Genomic DNA, 23254 nt, shown 5'->3' on the forward strand with positions numbered 1-23254 from the left:
CACAGAGTCTGTATGGTACAGTGATACAAATGCACTTGTGTTTTTTTAGTTTTAATAATGGTTTCAGCATTTAAGCATTGTAAAACTAATGTATGAGATAAGGATAAACATAAAACTCTGAAAGATGTTAAACCAGGCTAGAAACCAAATCAGCTGCAAAAGAAAACACTTATAAATCCTTCTTTAGCGCTTTCATCCACATTTATTTTCGTGAACTTCCTCAGAAATAAATTACATCAGACTGACTTTACTTAAATACTGTTATTACAGGAAATGATGTCATTAATTTATAAATAATTAAGTATATATCAACTTGTTTTTTTGTTTTTTAAAAAAACATATATATGTTGTTGTTTTAACTTCTAATGATATAAAAACTTGATACAAATGTTCTTTTGAAAAATATATCATATATCATGCTATAATATGTACATATAAAACGTAGTTACTTGATCAAGTGACAAATATACAGTGTCTTATGGCTTTCTATCTATACATTAGAAAACACTTTAGGTTTATTACTTCGTTTAGCCCTGGTGTTATATCTGCTCCAAACACCAGCTGCCACAAAGATTCTCTACATTCTAAAATGTTGTTAAGATCCCCTATCAATAATCCTTTCTTTACTGCATCTAAAATAAAAAATTCAAACTTTTTAAAATCTCTACATACAATAGCATGTCTTGCCAGGGCATTGTTTTTGTCTTTCTTTTTTATAGCCAAGATGTGTTCATATACTCTGCGTTTAAAAATTCTTTTGGTTTTCCCTATGTAATAATTTTTACATGTAACGCATGTGGCTAAATAAACTACAAATTCACTATTACAATTAAAATATTCCCTAGCCCAAAATGTGTGATTTAGATGTTGTACTGTCACAAAAGAAGAATTACTCATGTATCTACACTGCTTACAATTTGTACAGCTAAAAGTGCCTTTTTTGTTGGTACAAAGTCTATCTAAACTGTTGTGTTTGTCTCTGCCTGATTCCAAAATGCTTTTTAAATTTACAACCTTCTTATAGGTGAATCTGGGTTTTTGTCCTACCACTGACATCAATTCTCTATTTCCCATGATGACCTTCCAATTGTTCTCTATGATGGATTTAATGTTCCACATTTCATTTACTATTGGCAGTGGGAATGCTGTTGTAAATCCTTTTATCTGCCCTTCCTGGTCAGTGTTCTCAATGCATATTTGGGGTACCCCCACTGACAAATCCTCTGAATGTAATATCGGTTTGGCCACTCCTTTTCTTAGTGGTAACACTTCATTTTCTATTTTAACTATGAAATCTCTAGTGTATCCCCTATTCATGAAAAGTGACCTCAAAAGAAGTAATTCCTTCTGGAATACTCTATCGTTGGACGTTAGTCTACTTAACCTGATGATCTGACCTTTAATGACCCCTCTCTTCATATGCTCTGGATGTAAACTGTCTTTATGTAAATAACAGTTTGCAAAATACGTTTTTCTATAAATTTCACTGTGAAAGGTCTTAGTCTCATCATCGATTTCCAGAGTCAAGTCTAAGAATGTAATCTTTTTAGCGAAGTCACCTATTTTGAATTCTAAAAACTTGGTTGTTTGGTTTAAAAAATCAACCAGTTCTACAAATTCTTTGTGTTCTCCCTTCCATACAAATAGTAAATCATCTATGTATCGACGATATATGATGACCTTATTGAATAGAGGATGTGTCTTTAAAAATTTCGTCTCCCAATTAGCCATCACGATGTTTGCAAAGGAGGGGGCTACCCTTGAACCCATTGCTACCCCTAGTTCTTGTTTGTAAATGTAGTCGTCAAATCTGAAAAAAATTATTTTCCAAAATTAACTCCATTAAATTGCATAATGAGTTTACCTTGGTATTTGAAAACACTGTATTCTTGTTTAAATATTCTCTCATAAATTCTATGCCCTCTTCTTGGTCAATACTGGTGTATAAATTCTTTACGTCTAAACTTCCGAAAAACAGGTTTTCATCAGTAATTTTTATTTTTCTCAGAATTTCTAAAAGACTCCATGAGTCCTTTATAAAAAATTCAGACTTCTGTACTAATGGGTTTAGAATGTTGTCCAACCAAATCGAAATGTTTTCAGTTTTCGACTGCTTGGCTGAAATAATAGGCCTAAAGGGTGGTCTAGTCTCACTGTTTTGTATTTTGGGAATTCCAAAAAACACTGCTAATTTGGGATGTTCCTTATACATGAATTCATAGTCTGTTATACTAAATTCACCTTGAGAAAACATGTCAAACAAAATAGAATCTAAAGCTTTAAACTTCTTATTCACTGTCTCATAGTTAACTTTTCTATATGTTGTTGTATCCTGTAACATTTCATTAATTGAAATTTTGTAATCCTTGTTGTTCATTATTACCACTTTGCCCCCCTTATCAGCCTTCATTATTCTTATGTTGTTGTTTGTGGCTAAAGTTTTCAAAGTATCTGTTTCTTCTATAGTTAGATTATTTATGTCATTTGAAAACGTAATGTTTCTAAAATCCTTTTCACACAGTCTCTGAAATACTTGTAAGCTATTCATAAGGGGCGGGTTGTAAGTACTAGGATTGCTAACAGTGATTTTATCAAGTGGTTTTGAACACCCTATGTCTTCCATAATATAATTTAAATTTAATTTTCTCAAGAATAATCTAAAATCCACAAGCAGTTTTCCAAGATTCATATGATTTGTTGGAATAAACGTGAACCCTTTTCTTAAAATGTTAGTAATGGGTTGGTTTACTTCTAAATCAGACAGATTTAATATACCAACTTCAAAAGAGTCCACGTTTAACTCAGGAGATGTTGTTACCATCTCCGCTTGTTCTTGCCTCTGCCCTTCCCCCGAAATTGAGTGGAATTGTACCATTTCAAAGTTTTTTTGTTTTTCTCTTGTACCCTCTGAAAAGGATAAACATGTAGCACAGCCTGTTTTTTTTTTCTGTATATTCACTCAACTCTGAGAATATCATAACATGCAAGAATATCTTTGCATTTGATTTCAGGTTTTAACCAAGTTTCCTTAACTAAAAGTTAACTAAGAGGATATCCTATCTGAGTGGCTAGCTATCCTGGCAAGGATGTTCATTAGCTTGCTAGATATGCTTCTGGGATTTATACTGAAGAATTTGAGTCCTAAGTTAAAGGCCTCATCATCTGCTAATTTTTGAGTGAAAAAATTGGGTGTCTTGTTAAAAAAGACTCTTTGTAGAGTGAGACCAGGTTTAGGGTGAATGTGTACACAGATCTGTAAATTTCCATACATGTGAATAAGAGGTAAAGTAGTTTTGGATTTCAAGTTACATTTTATGTGAAGTTTGGGAAATGTATTGGTAATCCAAGGGCATTTTGGTCTTATGAAATGTATATCTTATACCTTTATAGAAGGTAGACAATACATTGAGTAAAGGCATGCAGAATTTATGGGTTGGGTTGTATAATTAGATGTTGCTATTGGACATGGACCTAGGAAAATGGGGGATGTTGGTAAGATGCTATGTGAGATGGAAAAAAAGTAGAAAGGTTTGTGAGATACAGAGGATCATATTGTATTAGCTAAGGATTATGACTGGTATAAAGTCAGAAAATGAAGGAAGCAGGAAGAAAAAAATGGATAGAGAAGAAAACTAGGAAGACTAGAGAGCAGAAAGTCAGAAAATGAGTTACATTAGATGGGTCAGAAATGAGGGTATGTATAATACTTTTTACCTGATCAATCAGAAAAACGCAGTTCCTGAGAATATGTATGAGTATAGCCAGATAAGCTAAAAAAGAAACTAGCAACTGTATAGGAGAACACTGAAGTCGTTGTCCTTTTAATCATGGCCTTATGGTCTCTTGCAGCCACAGATAATATATTATCATGATTGTGTAATGCAGTATGAGTGGAAAATCAAATTTCAGCAACATTAATAAAAATACAGACCTGGTAAAATCACATTTCTGTTATTGAACTCTGTTTCTTTTTTATCACGGCCTAGCACAATTTCACAAAGCAACATGAGCAATAAAACAGGTCTCAGCATCATTTAAGAATAGTAGGATGGCAAAATCATATCCCCAATCTGAATTCCTAACAGAAGGATGAAGCATATTTGAGGGGTAAACACCAGCTTCAAGACACTTTTAATGGTAATTGGGTTATTTAGAATATTCCGTCAACTGACAAGTAACTTCTAGAGTAATTCATTCTTTTAAAAATCTTATGCATTCCCCTCATCACATTTATTCATATTTAGTGTATCAGTAACAAAATGTATTTTTTTAGAATTTGAGCAAGTTACACTTCATTTGTATAGTACACCATATTTTAAGTCATAAATATACAATTGCTGTTCCATTCCATTCAAACATATGGTAGCTCTACAACTAATAACATTATTCACTTATACTTTCTTTATAGTCAGTGTATTTCCAGTGTAGCAATAAGTAAGATCTCTAACTTTTTTATTAATGTTTACTTTCCCATTAGAAATCTAAAGCTATTATTTTCCCTGAAATCTTTGAAAACACACACAAACTCTGATGCAGTTAGTTGACTCCAGAGTACTTTGACATATTAAACTCCATGTCATTTGCATAAAATCCAGCAATTTAAGTGATACAAAATTCAGGCAAAAGCTATTCAGTCTTCTCTGCAAAATAAATTAAAAAAAATTAAACAATTTAAATACGCACATTATTTAATGCATGCGTGTAATATAATGTAATGTGTTAATTTATTTTGCTGCACTTCTTTATTATCCTGTGGTTTGGGATCTGATGAATTCTACTCTTTAATACATGTGGCGTTGCAACTTTACATTGCTGTTTTGCTGAAGACAAAAACACTGCTACAGCTGGGGGGATGCACTGATTTCAATTTTAGGGTAAAAAATAAATAAAAGCTAGGATACATCGATTTCAAATAAGAAACCCACAGCCTATGATCATTTTTTTACTGTCAGAAAACTGTCACATCTGATTTTCTGCCCTCTGTTTCCCTTCAGACAAATCCAGATGAAAAGAATATGCAAGCTTGTGCTAAGAGCCCAAAAAATCTGTCTCCACCTAGCCTTCCATGAAATTTCAAAGCTGTGCATACCCAAACTATGTGCATATTTTCATCTTCGCCCTGTCTATAGGAATTCTTTCTCATCTACACAAACAATGTTATCTATTGCCTTTTTTAATTTTCTATACTGTTACTGTGCAAGCCAGTTGTTTAGTAACTGCCATGTGCCACATTATTAAATTGTTTAAAAAGCTAATTTACATTCAAGTTTTGGAACAAGTTACCAAATGCATCTTTCTGATGGATGCACATCATGGTATAAGAAAATGATTTATATTTTAACAGCCATCAAGAGTTTCACAAATCAGACATAAAGCCATATGAAGAGGAGGCTTCTTAGTAGATGTAATTTTGTTGATCTGATCTGAATCTTTGAACAATTCTCTGCCTTGAAATTGAAATTAGCTAATATACAAGGGATGTTTGAACTTAAGAGCTTATGAATAAATCTGCACTACTGCCTCAAGTTATGACCACCTGCAATACACAAATAAGGTTTGCACTATATATATATATATATATATATATATATATATATATATATATATATACACACACACACACACACACACACACACACATATATATATATATACATAGATATATGTGTGTGTCTGTATGTGTGTGTGTGTGTGTGTGTGTGTATATATATATATATGTGTGTGTGTATGTGTGTGTGTGTATATATATATATATCTATATATATATGTGTGTGTGTGTGTGTGTGTGTGTGTCTGTGTGTATATAAATCACTGTTTCTTCCCATTTCATCTCATTTTCTTGAGCTAAGCCTTGCAACACACAAATGGTATTCCTTATATGGGGCTAGTGATGCCTTTCCAGTGCTTATGGTACATGCTGCTGCCAACCAGGTCACTCTGGTTCCGGAGACTCAATTAATTAGCATGATTCCACTAAGCTAATCAGTATATTATATTATAATAAGCTTATAAACAAGCAGTCTCACTTCCTAAATGGCTAGATCGAATAGTCATATCAGTGCACTGAAGATGTTCCTCATCTGACCACTGCTACAGTAGCATTAGTAATATGAGCTTGCTCATTATAAGGTTTCAACCACTAGCAAGCTTCCTAAGCTTTCAGTCCATATTCCACATGCCTAAGACAGATGACTATAAGGTCTGAACTCATTAGAGCTCTTCTGCTGTCAAACAGAGTACTTCTGTGCAGGTTTCTGAGGATCAACACCAGCTGCAGATAAGTCCCCTGCATGGGGAAAAAAAACTTCTGCTTTACTTTTTGTGACAGATAATTTACTTAGTCTGTAAAATATGAATTTTTTACTGACTGTCATGTGAATTTTGCTCACTTTTAAACAGGATATTTACTTTTTTTTACTTTTTGTGGTATAAATGTTTTGGACAAACTAGTGTGGCAATACTTTTGGGTGGAGAAGTAACTGTTTAATGTGCTTTTATACTGTGTTTTGAAGTGAAAAAAAAAGATTATTAAACAGTCTTTGAATCACAGCATGCTAACACAATGCTTCAGCTGCAGGTGGGTGACCCTGTTGTGGCCAAAGCTCTTTCTTTAAACTACCCACCTTTTTTTTTCCTTTGGTTCATCAGGTGTAGTCAATACAGCATCCATGGAAGAGGGTGATACATGTCCTTTGTGGCTGCTGGATTGCTCTTGGAAGGCTTGGGAGAGACATTCTTATCAGTCTTGTTGGAAGAACTGGATAATGCCAATCTGCTTAGCCAGAAAAATGTGCTCATCCCTGTGGGGTCAAAAGCATTTCTGTTTCTTCAAATGTTAATGTCAAAAAGAAATAAAAACTTAAACATGGCTTTTTCCTGTTTTATTTACCCTGGGTAGGAATAATTTATTAGGCTTAAGTCAAGTTTCAGTGCAGGTGCTTAACACTTTCTGTATGGTCATTTCTGGTGTACGTAAAAGGGAGTCTTCATTTTTTGAAGAGATTCAAGACTTTGAACCTCAAAATGATTGTGAAAATGCAGATTATGTGACATCTCCACAGACTCTAAGGAGAGTGTGGCTTTAGTCTGTAAATTTGTTTGATTCTCTTTCTCTGAAACTATTTCTAGATTTAATTAGTCGTTTGAATGGAAAAACAGTGTAGTTACTCATTCACTCAGAAAGTAGTATGATTTGATCTGTTAAAGGAAAAAACTTCAAAGACCAATACACGTAAGGTTCAGTTAAGGCATATTTATTTACTTGCCGCAAGGAGACAAAAACATGCAAATACAAGGAATTGTCTAACTACTAACAGGAAGTATGCTCATTCTTATACTATTTTACAAGACATGGCCTTCTATAGCTGACGTAATCAAACACAACTTTCAGTATTGTTCTACAGCAGATGTTACTCAGATTCTCTGCTGACATGACTAGATTTGTGAGAAACTTTTGAGAAAAACAACCTGGCCTTGGTAGGCACTAATTCGTTTACAAGCTTCCATTGTACAATGTTACATTTCAAGGTACTCTTCTAATTCAGATACAAGCAAATGCTGATTGCAGGTCACATTTTCAAACAGGCTTTGTCCTAATTATCTATGGCTTCTACAGCTGTGTATTTTCTCACAGTACAAATGGAACTTCTTGTCTAAGCTTCATACCAGTAGTATTGTTCTATTCATTATTTTCCTAACATAAGCAGGAATCATCTGCTTCTCAGTAAATTTCCACGGCACAAGCAAGATTTTAGCTAACAATACAAGGTCAGAAAGCATCTGCAGTTTGTACAGATTTATGCAGTATGAAATAGAATAAATGTGTTAACCCTTTTCAAGCTCTAAATGCACTAAGCATATTACTAATACACACATTAATACATATTTTTCTGACATTTCCCCCCTTTTAATACTTTTATTCTACTTTCAAAATAAGCATAAACAGTTTGTTTTCTTCTCCTAACCTCTTCCTCTCAGGATTTGCAGTTAAGAGAGTCATTCAGTTTAAACTTATGAAAGCATTTTCAATCTTTTAACAGTTCTTCAAACTCAGTACTTTGATATAAGGTTTCAGAAACTGACACGTCTATAAAATCTTTAATCAGTCTTTTCATGCAGGGGATGCCACAACAAACACATACTCCCAGTAGGAGCATTCCTACACAAATGGCAATCAGGATGTTCATTAGGATGGTACCCTACCCCCCAAACCATTTCTGGAAAAAGTCCGTCAGTGGGTTAGGGCCTGGTTTGGTCATGGCCAACATTTGCTGAATTACCTCAAGATGATTGTCTATCTCGTGTTTATGGTCAGGAATATACGAACAGCATTCTTCTTGGATTAAAGTGCAAGTACCACCTGTCACCGCTAGGGTGACATCGAGAGCCATGCGGTTTTGAAGCACTACAGTTCTCATAGCATTCAATTCATCAGTCACCAATTCAAGATCAGAAAAAGTTGAATTACTCATTACTTCGAGAAGTTTCAACAGTTTTCTCAGGTCCCAGATCGATTTCACTGCTCCATATGCCGGTAATATTCCTGCCCACAATATAACGCTATCACTCAAGTCCATATGTGTCAGTCCTTTGCCTATGGAATGATGGTCTTTCCAACGTGCATCGATTTGTCCCACTGGATTTACAGGTTTCTTGACGACCTCTCGGACATTTCGAATTTTTCCTCGAGGCAAAACTGCAGTGTGTCGTATGGCCGGAACCAGGTAACCCAAAAAAACAACTTCCGGACCAATTCTCAGGTAACCATTTGTATGCCTTTCTGCCACACACAAAATAACAATCCTCTACTTTAGTAGTAACCTTGCTATGAATATACACTCGCCCTGCATGAAACATTTTTCTATCTATTGTAGACAGTTGTTTATAAAGAACAGAATTATGTTTTACTTCATCAAGTGTTTTGTGCATCAATCCAAGAAATGAATCATAGTTTGTATTACAATAAAGATCTACATTGTTACCTTTAGGGTAACATTTATGTGCAAATCCAGCAATTCGAAACATTGAAAGTCTCAGCATATAATTTAATTGCCTGGTAAGTGTTAAAGTTTGGATGCCAGTCGATGAGTAACGCTTCACGTTTATTCAGTTTAGTCTGTGTGGCTGGGTAAAGGAAAGGCCACAACAAAAAGATTATTGTCACTAGTACAGTTAACAGGATGATTATGCAATATTTCTGAGGAAAGGGTTGTTCTGCATTCCTGTTTCTTCTGGACTCTATCATTTTTACTCTTGGCATGTGACAAGATTTTTGCCCAGTTCAAAGTTCTTTACTAATTTACAGTGCATCAGGTGGATCCAGGAGGTGCGCTCTACTATCTTGACTGCAGTGGGTGTTGACAGAAGCACATGATATGGACCTTTTCACTTTGGTGATGCCCAATTCTTTCGCTTAACTGTCTTCACCCAGACCCAAGTTCCAGGGGACACTGCCACTTCTGACGGTCTGGTTCGTTCTTTATCTGAAACAGAATTTGACTGCAATAAATGTTTAGAATTTAACAAGTTTCGCATGTACTCAGCTAGTGTACTGTCAGCTTCCTGGCCTGTGGGCATGAGAGATTTCAACTGAGGTATATAATAAGCCCTTCCAAATAATTTTTCAAAAGGAGTCAATCCTTTTGCATTCGGAACAGTTCTCATGCTCAACAGTGCCAGGGGCAGACAGTACACCCAATTTCTCTGCGTTTCTACTATTAACTTCCTTAGCTTATTCTTTAAAATCCAATTATGCCTCTCTACTAGCCCTGCAGATTGTGGGTGATACGCACAATGATTTTTTAAAGAAATACCAAAATGTCTACTTAACTGTTGTATGGTCTGGTTTACGAAGTGTGTGCCATTGTCACTGTAGATCCTTTCCGGAATGCCGAATCTAGGGATGATTTCTTTAACAAAAACTTTGGCCACAGTTGCTGCGTCTGGATTTTTAGTAGGAAAGGCTTCCACCCATCTGGAAAACATATCTACAATGACAAGACAATACTTCTTATTTTCACATTTATTCAACTCTATGAAATCCATACAGATAGTATGAAACGGATATGGTGGTGTAGGGAAACTCCCTTGCTTAGGCTTTAACGCCCTTTGTTCATGATGTTTATTACAAACATGGCACATCGAACAGAATTTTTTAGTGTAATTTAAGAATCCATATGTCGTGAACACTTGGTTCACCAGCTGTACCATCCCCCCTGTTGAGACATGGCACTGCCCATGGCTCAACAAAGCTGCATATCTAAACAAACTAGACGGCAATATTGGTTTCCCTTCTTTAGAGATGTACAGCCCCTTTTCGAGAATTGCTCCTCGTTTTACCAATCTTTGTTTTTCAACTTGCATAGTAAGTGTCTGCATTGTCTTTAACATTTCTAAGTCTAAAATCTCAGAGGGTTGTAGTTCCTCATTCAAAAGAAATACTTCTGAAGCTGCCTGCTTTGCAGCTGTATCAGCTCTCGCATTACCTTTTGAAATCCTGTCCTGTTGCTTGGTATGAGCTGCGCATTTACAAATAGCTACTTTCTGAGGTAACTGAATAGATTCTAAAAGATCTAAAATAAACTGTGCATGATTGATTGGTTTGCCAGTAGATGTTATCATTCCTCGATTTTTCCACTGTTGCTCAAAAACATGTACAGTAGAAAAAGCATACTGGCTGTCAGTAAAAATGTTCACACATTTACCCTTTGCTAAGGTACATGCCCGTGTCAAGGCAATCAATTCTGCTGCCTGTGCAGATAAATTGTGTGGTAAAGATTTCGCTTCTGTAATCTCAATATCAGAAACTACTGCATATCCTACTAGGTTCTGTCTTGCAGGACCCCTTTTGCATGAGCCATCCACGTAGTATGTCACCTCGGCATCATCCAAGGGAACATCCATAAGGTCTTTTCTAGGCAGTGTCTTTTGCTCAATCACCTGCAGGCAGCTGTGTGGTGTGCCATCTGCAGGGGTTGGGAGCAAGGTAGAAGGGTTCAAAGTCGTACATCGTTCAATTGTCATATGAGATTGGCTCAACAATATAGTCATACAGGAAAGATGCCTAGCAGGGGAAAGATATGCTACCTTCTCTTGCAGTAAAATAATTGCGACTGCATGAGGCACTCTCAATGTGAGAGGGTGGAACAAAACTACTGCGGCCGAAGCCTGTACTGCCATTGCAGCTGCAACTACTGCTTGTACACAGTGAGGTAAAGACCGTGCCACTGGGTCCAGTTGTGATGAATAATAAACAATAGGGCATTGCTTGTCCCCATGCTGCTGTGTTAACACTGATGTCATATAACCTTGCTTACAATCTACAGTTTGGAAAAAACGTTTATGATAGTTTGGTAATCCCCAAACTAATGAGGACGCTATTAACTGTTTCAATTTGCAGAAAGCAGATTCTGCTTCTGGTGTCCATTGTAACAAATCCTGTGCTGCCATAGGCTTTTTATAAATCAGGTTAGTCAACGGTGCAGATTCCAAGGCATAGTTTGGAATCCAACTCCGACAAAAATTAGTTGTACCCAGGAAGGACATCATTTCCTTCTTGGTAGTGGGTTTGGTGCTTGCAAAATTGCTACTTTTTTTTCTAATGTCCTACCTTCCTTGGATATTACATATCCTAGGTATTTAACTTGTTTTTTCCAAAGCTGCAGTTTATTTTTGTTTACTTTATGTCCTTCAGTGGCTAAAAATTGTAATAGCGCTATGGTATCTTCTTTACAATCTTGCTGGGTGAGGGCCGCCAGCAGGATATCATTACATAAAGCAAAATCTGGCTACCTCTTGGTGGGGTAAATCCCACTAAGTTGCTTGCCATTTCTTGTGAGAATATTGTTGGACTTTCACAATACCCCTGTGGTAGTCGTGTATATGTATACCTTTTCCCTTGAAATGTGAATGCAAACCAATACTGGCTGTCAGGGTGTATTGGTATCGAGAAGAACGCATTGCTAATATCTACCACAGAAAAATATTTCTGTTGAGGTTTTAAATCATTCAACAGGGTGTGTGGGTCTGGCACCGTAGGTGCCTTTGGTATTACTGCGTCATTTACAGCTTGTAAATCTTGGACCATACGCCACTCTCCATTCGCTTTCTTAGCAGGAAATAAGGGTGTGTTACATGGTGAATCAGGAAATTCTACCAGCACCCCTTCCCTAAGTAAAGCTGCTATAATAGGTTTGATTCCTACCTCTGCATCTTTTCTTAAGGGATACTGTCTTTTCTGTGGTCTAAATGCTGACTTTGGCATAATAGTAACTGGTCCCGCTGTACGAATAAGTCCTACATCTGATTTTCCTGTTGACCAGAGAGTTTCTGGTATATTCTCTAAGGCATTCTCTTCCTCCTTCAATAGGAGTGCTAATCAGCTGTCCCTGCTAGACTGCAAGTGTACAGCTGGGTGGGTCTGAGTTATCCAATTCAGCTTCTGCATTTGTATTCCCTGTTCTGACAGTTCTAACTCTGTCTGTTTTTCCCATCTCGTGACTTTTTCTCCTAAGTCTACCCATTTTACATTCTTGTCCTTAGTTAAGCTAACATGTGGTAATCGATTAGATTTATAAAGTGCAAAGAACTCCTGGGACAATGAACAGCTGACTACACTGTTCCCTTCTGTGTCCCAGTACAGATTACGTAATATCAATCTGTTTGCACGATTTCTAAACCATTCTTGCTCATATTCCTTATCAGGTCCTGGTTTGTTACAATAATACAGAGTACAGTGCAACAAATGCTGTTTATCAATGTCAAGGGAGGGGAACATGCTGATGGCTACGTTCATCAACTCTTCGGTCACTGCCCCTGAACCAGTCATAACCAAGTCCTGGCTGTACCAATAAAACATTTTACCCTCCGTTTGCACTGCAAAGGTATCAATTTGTCACTGTGCTTCCATACCCTGCATAGTCGGAACTACTGCTATACCAAATAGCTGTACGAATAAGTCCTACATCTGATTTTCCAGTTGACCAGAGAGTTTCTGGTATATTCTCTAAGGCATTCTCTTCCTCCTTCAATAGGGGTGCTAATCAGCTGTCCTTGCTAGACTGCAAGTGTACAGCTGGGTGGGTCTGAGTTATCCAATTCAGCTTCTGCATTTGTATTCCCTGTTCTGACAGTTCTAACTCTGTCTGTTTTTCCCATCTCGTGACTTTTTCTCCTAAGTCTACCCATTTTACATTCTTGTCCTTAGTTAAGCTAACATGTGGTAATCGATTAGATTTATAAAGTGCAAAGAACTCCTGGGACAATGAACAGCTGACTACACTGTTCCCTTCTGTGTCCCAGTACAGATTACGTAATATCAATCTGTTTGCACGATTTCTAAACCATTCTTGCTCATATTCCTTATCAGGTCCTGGTTTGTTACAATAATACAGAGTACAGTGCAACAAATGCTGTTTATCAATGTCAAGGGAGGGGAACATGCTGATGGCTACGTTCATCAACTCTTCGGTCACTGCCCCTGAACCAGTCATAACGAAGTCCTGGCTGTACCAATAAAACATTTTACCCTCCGTTTGCACTGCAAAGGTATCAATTTGTCACTGTGCTTCCATACCCTGCATAGTCGGAACTACTGCTATACCAAATAGCTGCCTAAGGTCTCTGCCCAAGAGGTTTACTGAGCATTTTGCAGAAACAACAATTTTGCTTTTCTGGGTCAATCCTGAAACAGGATTAGTTATCACAATACTATGGGAGAGGGGCTCCCGATACAGCTGTCCATTAGCTGCTTTCACTTATATGTAATCAGGTGACTCTGAGTTCTCTGGCAGATTGGAGGGATGTATCAGGGTCCGTGATGCCCCTGAGTCACACAAGAATCTGACTTCCCTCTCTTCTACCAGGAGTGTAACTTCTGGTTTTGTGTCTGCTAAATAGAGCTCTAAGCTCAATAAAGCCAAATCTAATATTTCATTTTCTTCACTATCCGTGACTTCCTGCCCTTCCTCTACTTCTTCTGTCACATTCTCTACTCCCTCTATCACATTCTCACTTGTCCCTTCTCTGCTATTCCCTTCTAGTGATTCCTGACTATCATATAGTCAGTCCTCACCCTCCTTATCTTCCGTGGTTGCTTTCTTGTTTTTCTTGCAATCCCTTGCCAAGTGTCCCTTTTTACAGCATTTAAAACATTCACCCCTTTTCTTTCACCCTTCAAAGTCCTCTGATCGCTGATCAGATTGTTTGTTTCCCTGGGCATTTCTCTTGCCCTTTTTCCCAGACTGTACTACATAAACTTCTGCTCCATCTTCTACAGAAAATACTTGGGCTTTCTTTTTCTTTTTGCTATTAAAATGTCTTTCGGCATGCCTAGCATATTCAAGTAATGACTGTAACCTGCTTGTACGATGATCTACCATGTGCTTTGTAATAAAGCTGCTTATGTGTGCAATACTGCCTTTCAAAAATGCATTCTTTAACTGCTGCTCATATGGGGAATCTTCAGGAACCTGCATTCCACAGTGGTTATTAAAACATTCTAATAGTCTGGCATAATATCTGTCAATAGCTTCACCTTCTTGTTGGATGCATTGATTAATGCAAGTCCAGTCTGCCCTAGGCTTCCATTTCTCAGAGATGCGGTCTGTAAGACCTTTCACTCTGTTGTCTAATTCTGCGCTGCTATGTGGGAGGGGTCTGAGCGCAGCATTACGCGGATTCCAGTCGCCACTAGTCATGTGCCAATCTGGTCCCACAATTTGTCTGACTACTTTTTCTACCTCTTCTCCATTTAAATTGTAACTTAGCCTCATTCCTTGCAAATCTTCTAAGAACTTTCTAAAATTAACTTTTGAATGGGGAATTCCCTCAATGGCTTTCCGGATGTCTTCCGGAGTCCAGGGTCTATACACTAGAATAGTCGGGTTCTGAACTCATTGCCCTGCCTGAGGATTAGGCACTTCTATAAGTGGGCATATTTCTTCTTCACTCATAAATCGTGAATTTCTACCCATATGATATAACCCAATGTCCCCTTTTGAGTTTCCTGCTCGTGTTCGAGACCTGGTCTCGACGGGATCTCTAATAACCGGTTTCGCTTTTGTAGTGTCTCTACTTATAGTGACAGCAGCATATCACAGGGGTGGACTAACTTGTTCACTTGCCTCATATTCTGGTAAGAGAGGCGGAGGGGCTGACGCTATTACTAAGTTATTGTCCTCCTTATCTAAAAACATTGCTTTTGAATTATTACTCTTTTGTTCCCTTCGGTTTACTTCCTCAATCCACCTGTGTGCCTGAGGAATTCCTAATTGACGTTGCTTTTTTACCCGACCTTTAGAATCGGTTTTAAGCTGTTTGACAAGTTTGACAAGCGAGGAGTTTTCTAGTTTATCATCAAATTCAGACTTATTAACCCATTTTGAGTAGTATTTAATATTATCAGCACGCTGTGACTGCATGTATTTCGCGTCTTCGGTTAACGGCGGATTTTGGGATCTTTTTGTACAATTATTACCCATTTTGTTCTACCCCTTTTAATCATTACGTAACTCCTTATTTTTAATGTGGTACCACGGATTTTGTTATAGTCTGTTCAGCATGACTGCCTACCTGCTCTGTTTCCCTGATCTATGACAAGACAGTAATCGTTTTGTCCCTGACTTGTATAAACAAAGTCTTAACAAAATAAATACAAATCTAGTCCCTGATCTAAAACAGAAAAAAAGTAGATTCACCTTACCTGAGCCTTCGTGATTGATCACCTGGTTCGAGTAAACCCGTCCTTCAGTCGCAGATCAGAAAAGTGGCTGGCCTCTTTTGTACGACAATTCAGTTGGAGGGCTTTTCAACTAAAAATAACCAATGTGGTTTTTTCCCCGTACGGTTTCAAGCCAAGTGGCCTGTCTGATCCAAGGCGAAGTGAGGGTTTCCGGTCTGAAGGACCAATCTGTCAAAGGAAAAAACTTCAAAGACCAATACATGTAAGGTTCAGTTAAGGCATATTTATTTACTTGCCGCAAGGAGACAAAAACATGCAAATACAAGGAATTGTCTAATTACTAACAGGAAGCATGCTCATTCTTATACTATTTTACAAGACATGGCCTTCTATGGCTGACATAATCAAACACAACTTTCAGTATTGTTCTACAGCAGATGTTACTCAGATTTTCTGCTGACATGACTAGATTTATGAGAAACTTTTGAGAAAAACAACCTGTCCTTGGTGGGCACTAATTCGTTTACAAGCTTCCATTGTACAATGTTACATTTCAAGGTACTCTTCTAATTCAGATACAAGCAAATGCTGATTGCAGTTAACATTTTCAAACAGGCTTTGTCCTAATTATCTATGGCTTCTACAGCTGTATATTTTCTCACAGCACAAACAGAACTTCTTGTCTAAGCTTCATACAAGTAGTATTGTTCTATTCATTATTTTCCTAACATAAGCAGGAATCATCTGCTTCTCAGTAAATTTCCAAGGCACAAGCAAGATTTTAGCTAACAATACAAGGTCAGAAAGCATCTGCAGTTTGTATAGATTTATGCAGTATGAAATAGAATAAATGCGTTAACCCTTTTCAAGCTCTAAATGCACTAAGCATATTACTAATACACACATTAATACATATTTTTCTGACAGGAGTCTTCATTTTTTGAAGAGATTCAAGACTTTGAACCTCAAAATGATTGTGAAAGTGCAGATTATGTGACATCTCCACAGACTCTAAGGAGTGTGTGGCTTTAGTCTGTAAATTTGTTTGATTCTCTTTCTCTAAAACTATTTCTAGATTTAATTAGTCATTTGAATGGAAAAACAGTGTAGTTACTCATTCACTCAGAAAGTAGTATGACTTGTTGCAACTGGAATTTCCCTCTTGTTCTGTCAGCCTTGGAGGATGTTTTTATCACAGCCTATATTTTTTCTGACAGCATCCTTCTGCCCCAAGAAAACAGATAGACCTTATAAAGTGCATCAGTCTTTCAAGTTTTTATACACTCATCCCAGATATTCAGCAGCAGTTATTGCTTTGGTGGACCCAACTGCTGCTATAGGAAATACTCTTTCCACTCTTTCTGACAAAGATGGAAAGGTTTTGATAAATATGGAGGGGAAAAAGTATATTCTTCTGCAACACATTTTTTTAGAATTCTCTGCTGACAAGCTCATAGGTTGAAATGTATGCTTACAACTTCTGAGAATATGACAAGTATTTTGTTATCTGTTTCCTCTTGTGAGGATAAATCTGTTTTATGCAACCTAGTGTCTCCTATAACACAAGTACACAAGTGGCTAGACACTGTTTTAAATGTGCAAATAATTCTACTGATGTCATTTCCAGGGCTACTGCTTCTGAAACTGTTAATGGTGTTTGCTGGCTGTATTCTCAAAATGTCCCACAGCGTGCTATAAATAAGAATTTGAATTCTGTCTTGGATAGAACTAGTTTTTGTACTTTCTGCTCCAGAGATCATTAAACGTGGGATGAGCAAAGGATGCTGATTGAAGGGATCTCTCATTTTTTAGCTATCCTTCTCCAGGTTTGTCTAGATATTCAATGCTCCCACCACAACCTTCTTTAAAAAAAGCCAAATTGACTGTTGCAGTAAGCAGCTGGAAATCACTGTTTCTTCCCATTTCATCTCATTTTCTTGAGCTAAGCCTTGCAACACACAAATGGTATTCCTTATATGGAGCTAGTGATGCCTTTCCAGTGCTTATGGTACATGCTGCTGCCAACCAGCTCACTCTGGTTCCGGAGACTCAATTAATGAGCATGATTCCACTAAGCTAATCAGTATATTATATTATAATAAGCTTATAAACAAGCAGTCTCACTTCCTAAATAGTTAGATCCAATAGTCATATCAGTGCACTGAAGATGTTCCTCATTTGACCACTGCTACAGTAGCATTAGTAATATGAGCTTGCTCATTATAAGGTTTCAACCACTAGCAAGCTTCCTAAGCTTTCAGTCCATATTCCACATGCCTAAGACAGCTGACTATAAGGTCTGAACTCATTAGAGCTCTTCTGCTGTCAAACAGAGTACTCCTCTGCAGGTTTTTGAGGATCAACACCAGCTGCTGATAAGTTCCCTGCATGGGGAAAAAAAACTTCTGCTTTACTTTCTGTGACAGATAATTTACTTAGTCTGTAAAAAAATATTTTTTTACTGACTGTCATGTGAATTTTGCTCACTTTTAAACAGGGTATTTACTTTTTTTTACTTTTTGTGGTATAAATGTGTTGGACAAACTAGTGTTGCAATACTTCTGGGTGGTGAAGTAACTGTTTAATGTGCTTTTATACTGTGTTTTGAAGTGAAAAAAAGATTATTAAACAGTCTTTGAATCACAGCATGCTAATACAATGCTTCAGCTGCAGGTGGGTGACCCTGTTGTGGCCAAAGCCCTTTCTTTAAACTACCCACCTTTTTTTTTCCTTTGGTTCATCAGGTGTAGTCAATACAGCATCCATGGAAGAGGGTGATACATGTCCTTTGTGGGTGCTGGATTGCTCTTGGAAGGCTTGGGAAAGACATTCTTATCAGTCTTGTTGGAAGAACTGGATAATGCCAATCTGCTTAGCCAGAAAACTGTGCTCATCCCTGTGGGGTCAAAAGCATTTCTGTTTCTTCAAATGTTAATGTCAAAAAGAAATAAAAACTTAAACATGGCTTTTTCCTGTTTTATTTACCCTGGGTAGGAATAATTTATTAGGCATAAGTCAAGGTTCAGTGCAGGTGCTTAACCCTTTCTGTATGGTCATTTCTGGTGTACGTAAAAGGGAGTCTTCATTTTTTGAAGAGATTCAAGACTTTGAACCTCAAAATGATTGTGAAAGTGCAGATTATGTGACATCTCTACAGACTCTAAGGAGTGTGTGGCTTTAGTCTGTAAACTTGTTTAAGTCTCTTTCTCTGAAACTATTTCTAGATTTAATTAGTCGTTTGAATGGAAAAAACAGTGTTGTTTCTCATTCACTCAGAAAGTAGTATGATTTGTTGCAACTGGAATTTCCAGAACCTACTCCTGTTCCTCCTGTTCTGTCAGCCTTGGAGGATGTTTTTATCACAGCCTATATTTTTTCTGACAGCATCCTTCTGCCCCAAGAAAACAGATAGACCTTATAAAGTGCATCAGTCTTTCAAGTTTTTATACACTCATCCCAGATATTCCGCAGCAGTTATTGCTTTGGTGGACCCAACTGCTGCTATAGATAATACTCTTTCCACTCTTTCTGACAAGGATGGGAAGGTTTTGATAAATGTGGAGGGGAAAAAGTATATTCTTCTGCAACACATTTTTTTTAGAATTCTCTGCTGACAAGCTAATAGGTTGAAATGTATGTTTACAACTTCTGAGAATATGAAAAGTATATTGTTATCTGTTTCCTCTTATGAGGATAAATCTGTTTTATGCAACCTAGTGTCTCCTATAACACAAGTACACAAGTGGCTAGCCACTGTTTTAAATGTGCAAATAATTTTACTGATGTCATTTCAAGGGCTAATGCTTCTGAAACTGTTAATGATGTTTGCTGGCTGTATTCTCAAAATGTCCCACAGGGTGCTATAAATAAGAACTTGACTTCAGTCTTGGATAGAACTAGTTTTTGTACTTTTGCTCCAGAGATCATTAAACGTGGGATGAGCAAAGGATGCTGATTCAAGGGATCTCTCATTTTTTAAGCCATTCTTCTCCAGGTTTGTCTAGATAGTCAATGCTCCCACCACAACTTTCTTTAAAAAAAAAGCCAAATTGACTGTTGCAGTAAGCAGCTGGAAAGCACATGTTTAAAAAAAAAACATTGACAGAAATTTTCCACAAAGAAGGCATGAATGTCATAGAACAAATGACAGTCTAATAAGTCTGCATGAATATGTGAAAGATTTTCAATCCCCTTACCCCCACACACATACACTGGCAGTCCCCTAAGCATTCCAGAAAATCTAAATTTCTATTTCTGTCTTTAGTAACAAATTGTTTCAGACAAATGTCTGAGAATAATTCATCAAAGTCACAGATGGCAGAAGGGGAGTCTCCATCTCCCTTTTGGGGGAATTTCTTCTCATCCACCAGATAAAAGTTTTCTTTTCCCTCCTGTCATTCAGCATTTGTTTGCTCAGAGGGTGACAAAAGCTATCTATTGTTCTCCTTTGGGGGAAAGGTTTTATTTCAAGACATTTGTGTGCCAAAAATGACCATTTCTATATCTTTCCTTTTGGAACCAGTTTCTGCTATTTCCCAAGTTCAAAATTTTGTCCTGCCATTTGTTAACCTTTATTCTCCACCTAGGTTTTCTAGTGGCTTTAGATTTAAAAGATGAATGCCAACACATTCCTGTAGATCCAGATCTAAGATGTTTCTTAAAGTTTTCTATGTATGGATCACATTATTAGTTCTCTGCTTTACACTTTTTTCTGAATTGCTTCAGAAATGTTCACAGAGTGTCTGGTTCCTGTGATAGCCTACTGCAGACTGAGATATTTACATTTTCCATATTTAGATGACTTTCTGTCAAAGGAAAAATATACTTTAAAAATGATCAATACACGGTAGGTTCAGGTTAAGGCACTTTAATCTTGCAGCAAGGAGACAAAAACGTGCTAATACAGAGTTTTTCTGACTAGAATCAGGAAATGCAAGCATTTTTATACATTTTCTAATAAGACATTGCCTACCAAGCTGACATAGTAAATCACAAGTTTTAACATCATCATTACATAGCAGTTGTTTTCATGATTTTCTGCTTGTATTATCAATTTTTGTGAGAAACTTCCTAAGAAAAACAACGTGGCCTTGGCTACCACCGGTTAGATATATGCATTGTTACCATTCAAGGTACTCTGGCTAATTTGAGCACAAAGCAAGTATAGATTGCAGTTCATTTCTCCAACTGTCCTTTGTCTGTTTTATCTCTTCCTTCTGCAGCTGTGCGTGTTCTCAGACTTCGAACAGAGCTAATTGTTCAAAATCATTACATTATAGGATATGGCATTGTTCATTCATTGCTTCCTGACCTAGCAGATAATCACCTGCTTCTCAAGTACATTTCCAAAAGGCATAAACATGAATTTTGCTGTGCTAGCAGTTACTAGGTCAGAGGGCATCTTGCAAGTTTCAGAAAGCACACTGCAGTTTCAAAAGCATCTTTTAGTCTCATATAAAACTAAGCTGTATATAAAATAGTGCATATAAAATAGAATGAAAATGTGTTAACTCATTTAGTTTCTAATTAGCATTAAGCACACACATTAATACATATTTTTCTGACATTTCCCCCCTGTTAATACTTTTTAATTCTATTTTCAAAAGAATAAACAGTTTGCTTCTTCTCCTAACCTCTTCCATTCAGGATTTGCAGTTAAGAGAGTCATTCAGTTTAAACTTATGAAAGTGTTTCACTTTTCAACAACTCTTCAATTTCAGTACTTTGATACAAAGTTTCAGAAACTGACATGTCTATAAAATCTTTGATTAACTCTTTCATGCAGGGAATACCACAACAAATGCATGCTCCTAATAGGAGTAATCCTACACAAATGGCAATCAGGATGTTCATTAGGATGGAACCCCACCCCCCAAACAAATTCTGGAAAAAGTCCGTCAGAGGGTTTGGGCCTGGTTTGGTCATGGTCGACACTTGCTGGATCACCTCAAGATGGTTGTTTATTTCGTGCTGGTTGTCAGGAATATATGAACAGCATTCTTCTTTGATTAAAGTGCATGTACCACCTCTTGCCGCTAGGTTGAAGTCGAGAGCCATGCAGTTCTGAAGCAATACAGTTCTGATATCATTCAGTTCATCAGTCACTAATTCGAGAGCAGAAAAAGTTGCATTGCTCATAACTTCGAGAAGATTAGACAGTTTTCTCAGCTCCCAAATCGATTTCACTGCACCATATGCTGGGGCTATGCCTGCCCATGATATAATGGTATCACTCAAGTCCATGTGTGTCAGTTTCTCTTTGTTTTTTACGGAGTTATGGTTTCTCCACCCTGCTTCGATTCATCCTACTGGATTCTTGGGTCTCTTGATTGGACTTCTAGGTTTACTGCTGACCTCTCTGATGTTTCGAATTTTTCCCTGAGGCAAAGCTGCAGTGTGTTATATGGCCAGAACCAGGTAACCCTAAACACAACTGCTGGACCAATTCTCAGGTAGCCATTTATATGCTTTTTTCCCACAAACAAATTAACAATTCCCTACTTTAGTATTGATATAAGCTTGCCCTGCATGAAACATTTTCTTATCAATAATAGAAAGCTGCTTTAAAAGAACAGGATTATGTTGTATCTCATCAACATCTCTATGCATTTTCGCAAAATATGCATCATGATTTGTATCACAAATAGTTTTAGTCTTACTGTCTTTAATATAACATTTATAAGAAACAGTCACATTGCAATTGCTCCAACCCACCTGAATAGTGTCATTCTTGTAAAAACATACAATCCCTTTTTGTGTAACAGGTAGGTACAATGCTATTTTGTCTTGTGATTTCACAGGTGAAGTATCAAAAATCAAGTTTTCCCAGGTCTCACTTGACTCCTAGGGGGACAGCAGTCATCAATAATCCCCTGTATGCTGTTGGTATAGCTGTGCAAATCCAGCAGTTTGAAACATTAAAAGTCTCAGCATACACATATTTAATTGCTTGGTAAGTGTTAAAGTTTGGATGCCAGTCTATGAGTAATGCATCACATTTGATCATTTCAACTGTTGTGGCTGGGAAAAGGAAAGGCCACAGCAAAAAGATCAATGTTAGTATAGCTATTAGAATAATCATACAAATTTTCTGAGGTTGTTCTGCATCTCTGTTTACTCTATACCTGGTCATTTTGTTCTCGTTGTACAACAGTAACAAGGTTTTTGTTCAGTTCAAAGTTCTTAACCAGATTACACTGTGTCAGACGAATCCAGGACTCTAGCTCTGCAACCTTGACTGCAGTGGGTGTTGACAGCAGCACCTGGTATGGTCCTTCCCACTTCGGAGAACTCCAGTTCTTTTTCTTCACAACCTTCACCCAGACCCATGTGCCTGGGGCTATTGCTGCCTCCAATGGTCTGGTTTGTTCTTTATCTGAAACAGAATTTAACTGCAAAAGTTTGTTATTCAAAAATCGCCTCATATACTCTGCAAGTGAACTGTCAGCCTCCTGCTCTGCAGGCATGAGAGGTTTCCACTGAGGTGTATAATATGCCCTCCCAAACAGAATTTCAAAATGAGTTAACCCTTTTGCATTTGGAACAGTTCTCATGCTCAACAGTGCCAGAGGTGGA

Source organism: Protopterus annectens, chromosome 8.part1 (assembly GCF_019279795.1).
Source record: "Protopterus annectens isolate FY-2018-M chromosome 8.part1, PAN1.0, whole genome shotgun sequence".
In the NCBI taxonomy this organism is placed as follows: domain Eukaryota; kingdom Metazoa; phylum Chordata; order Ceratodontiformes; family Protopteridae; genus Protopterus; species Protopterus annectens.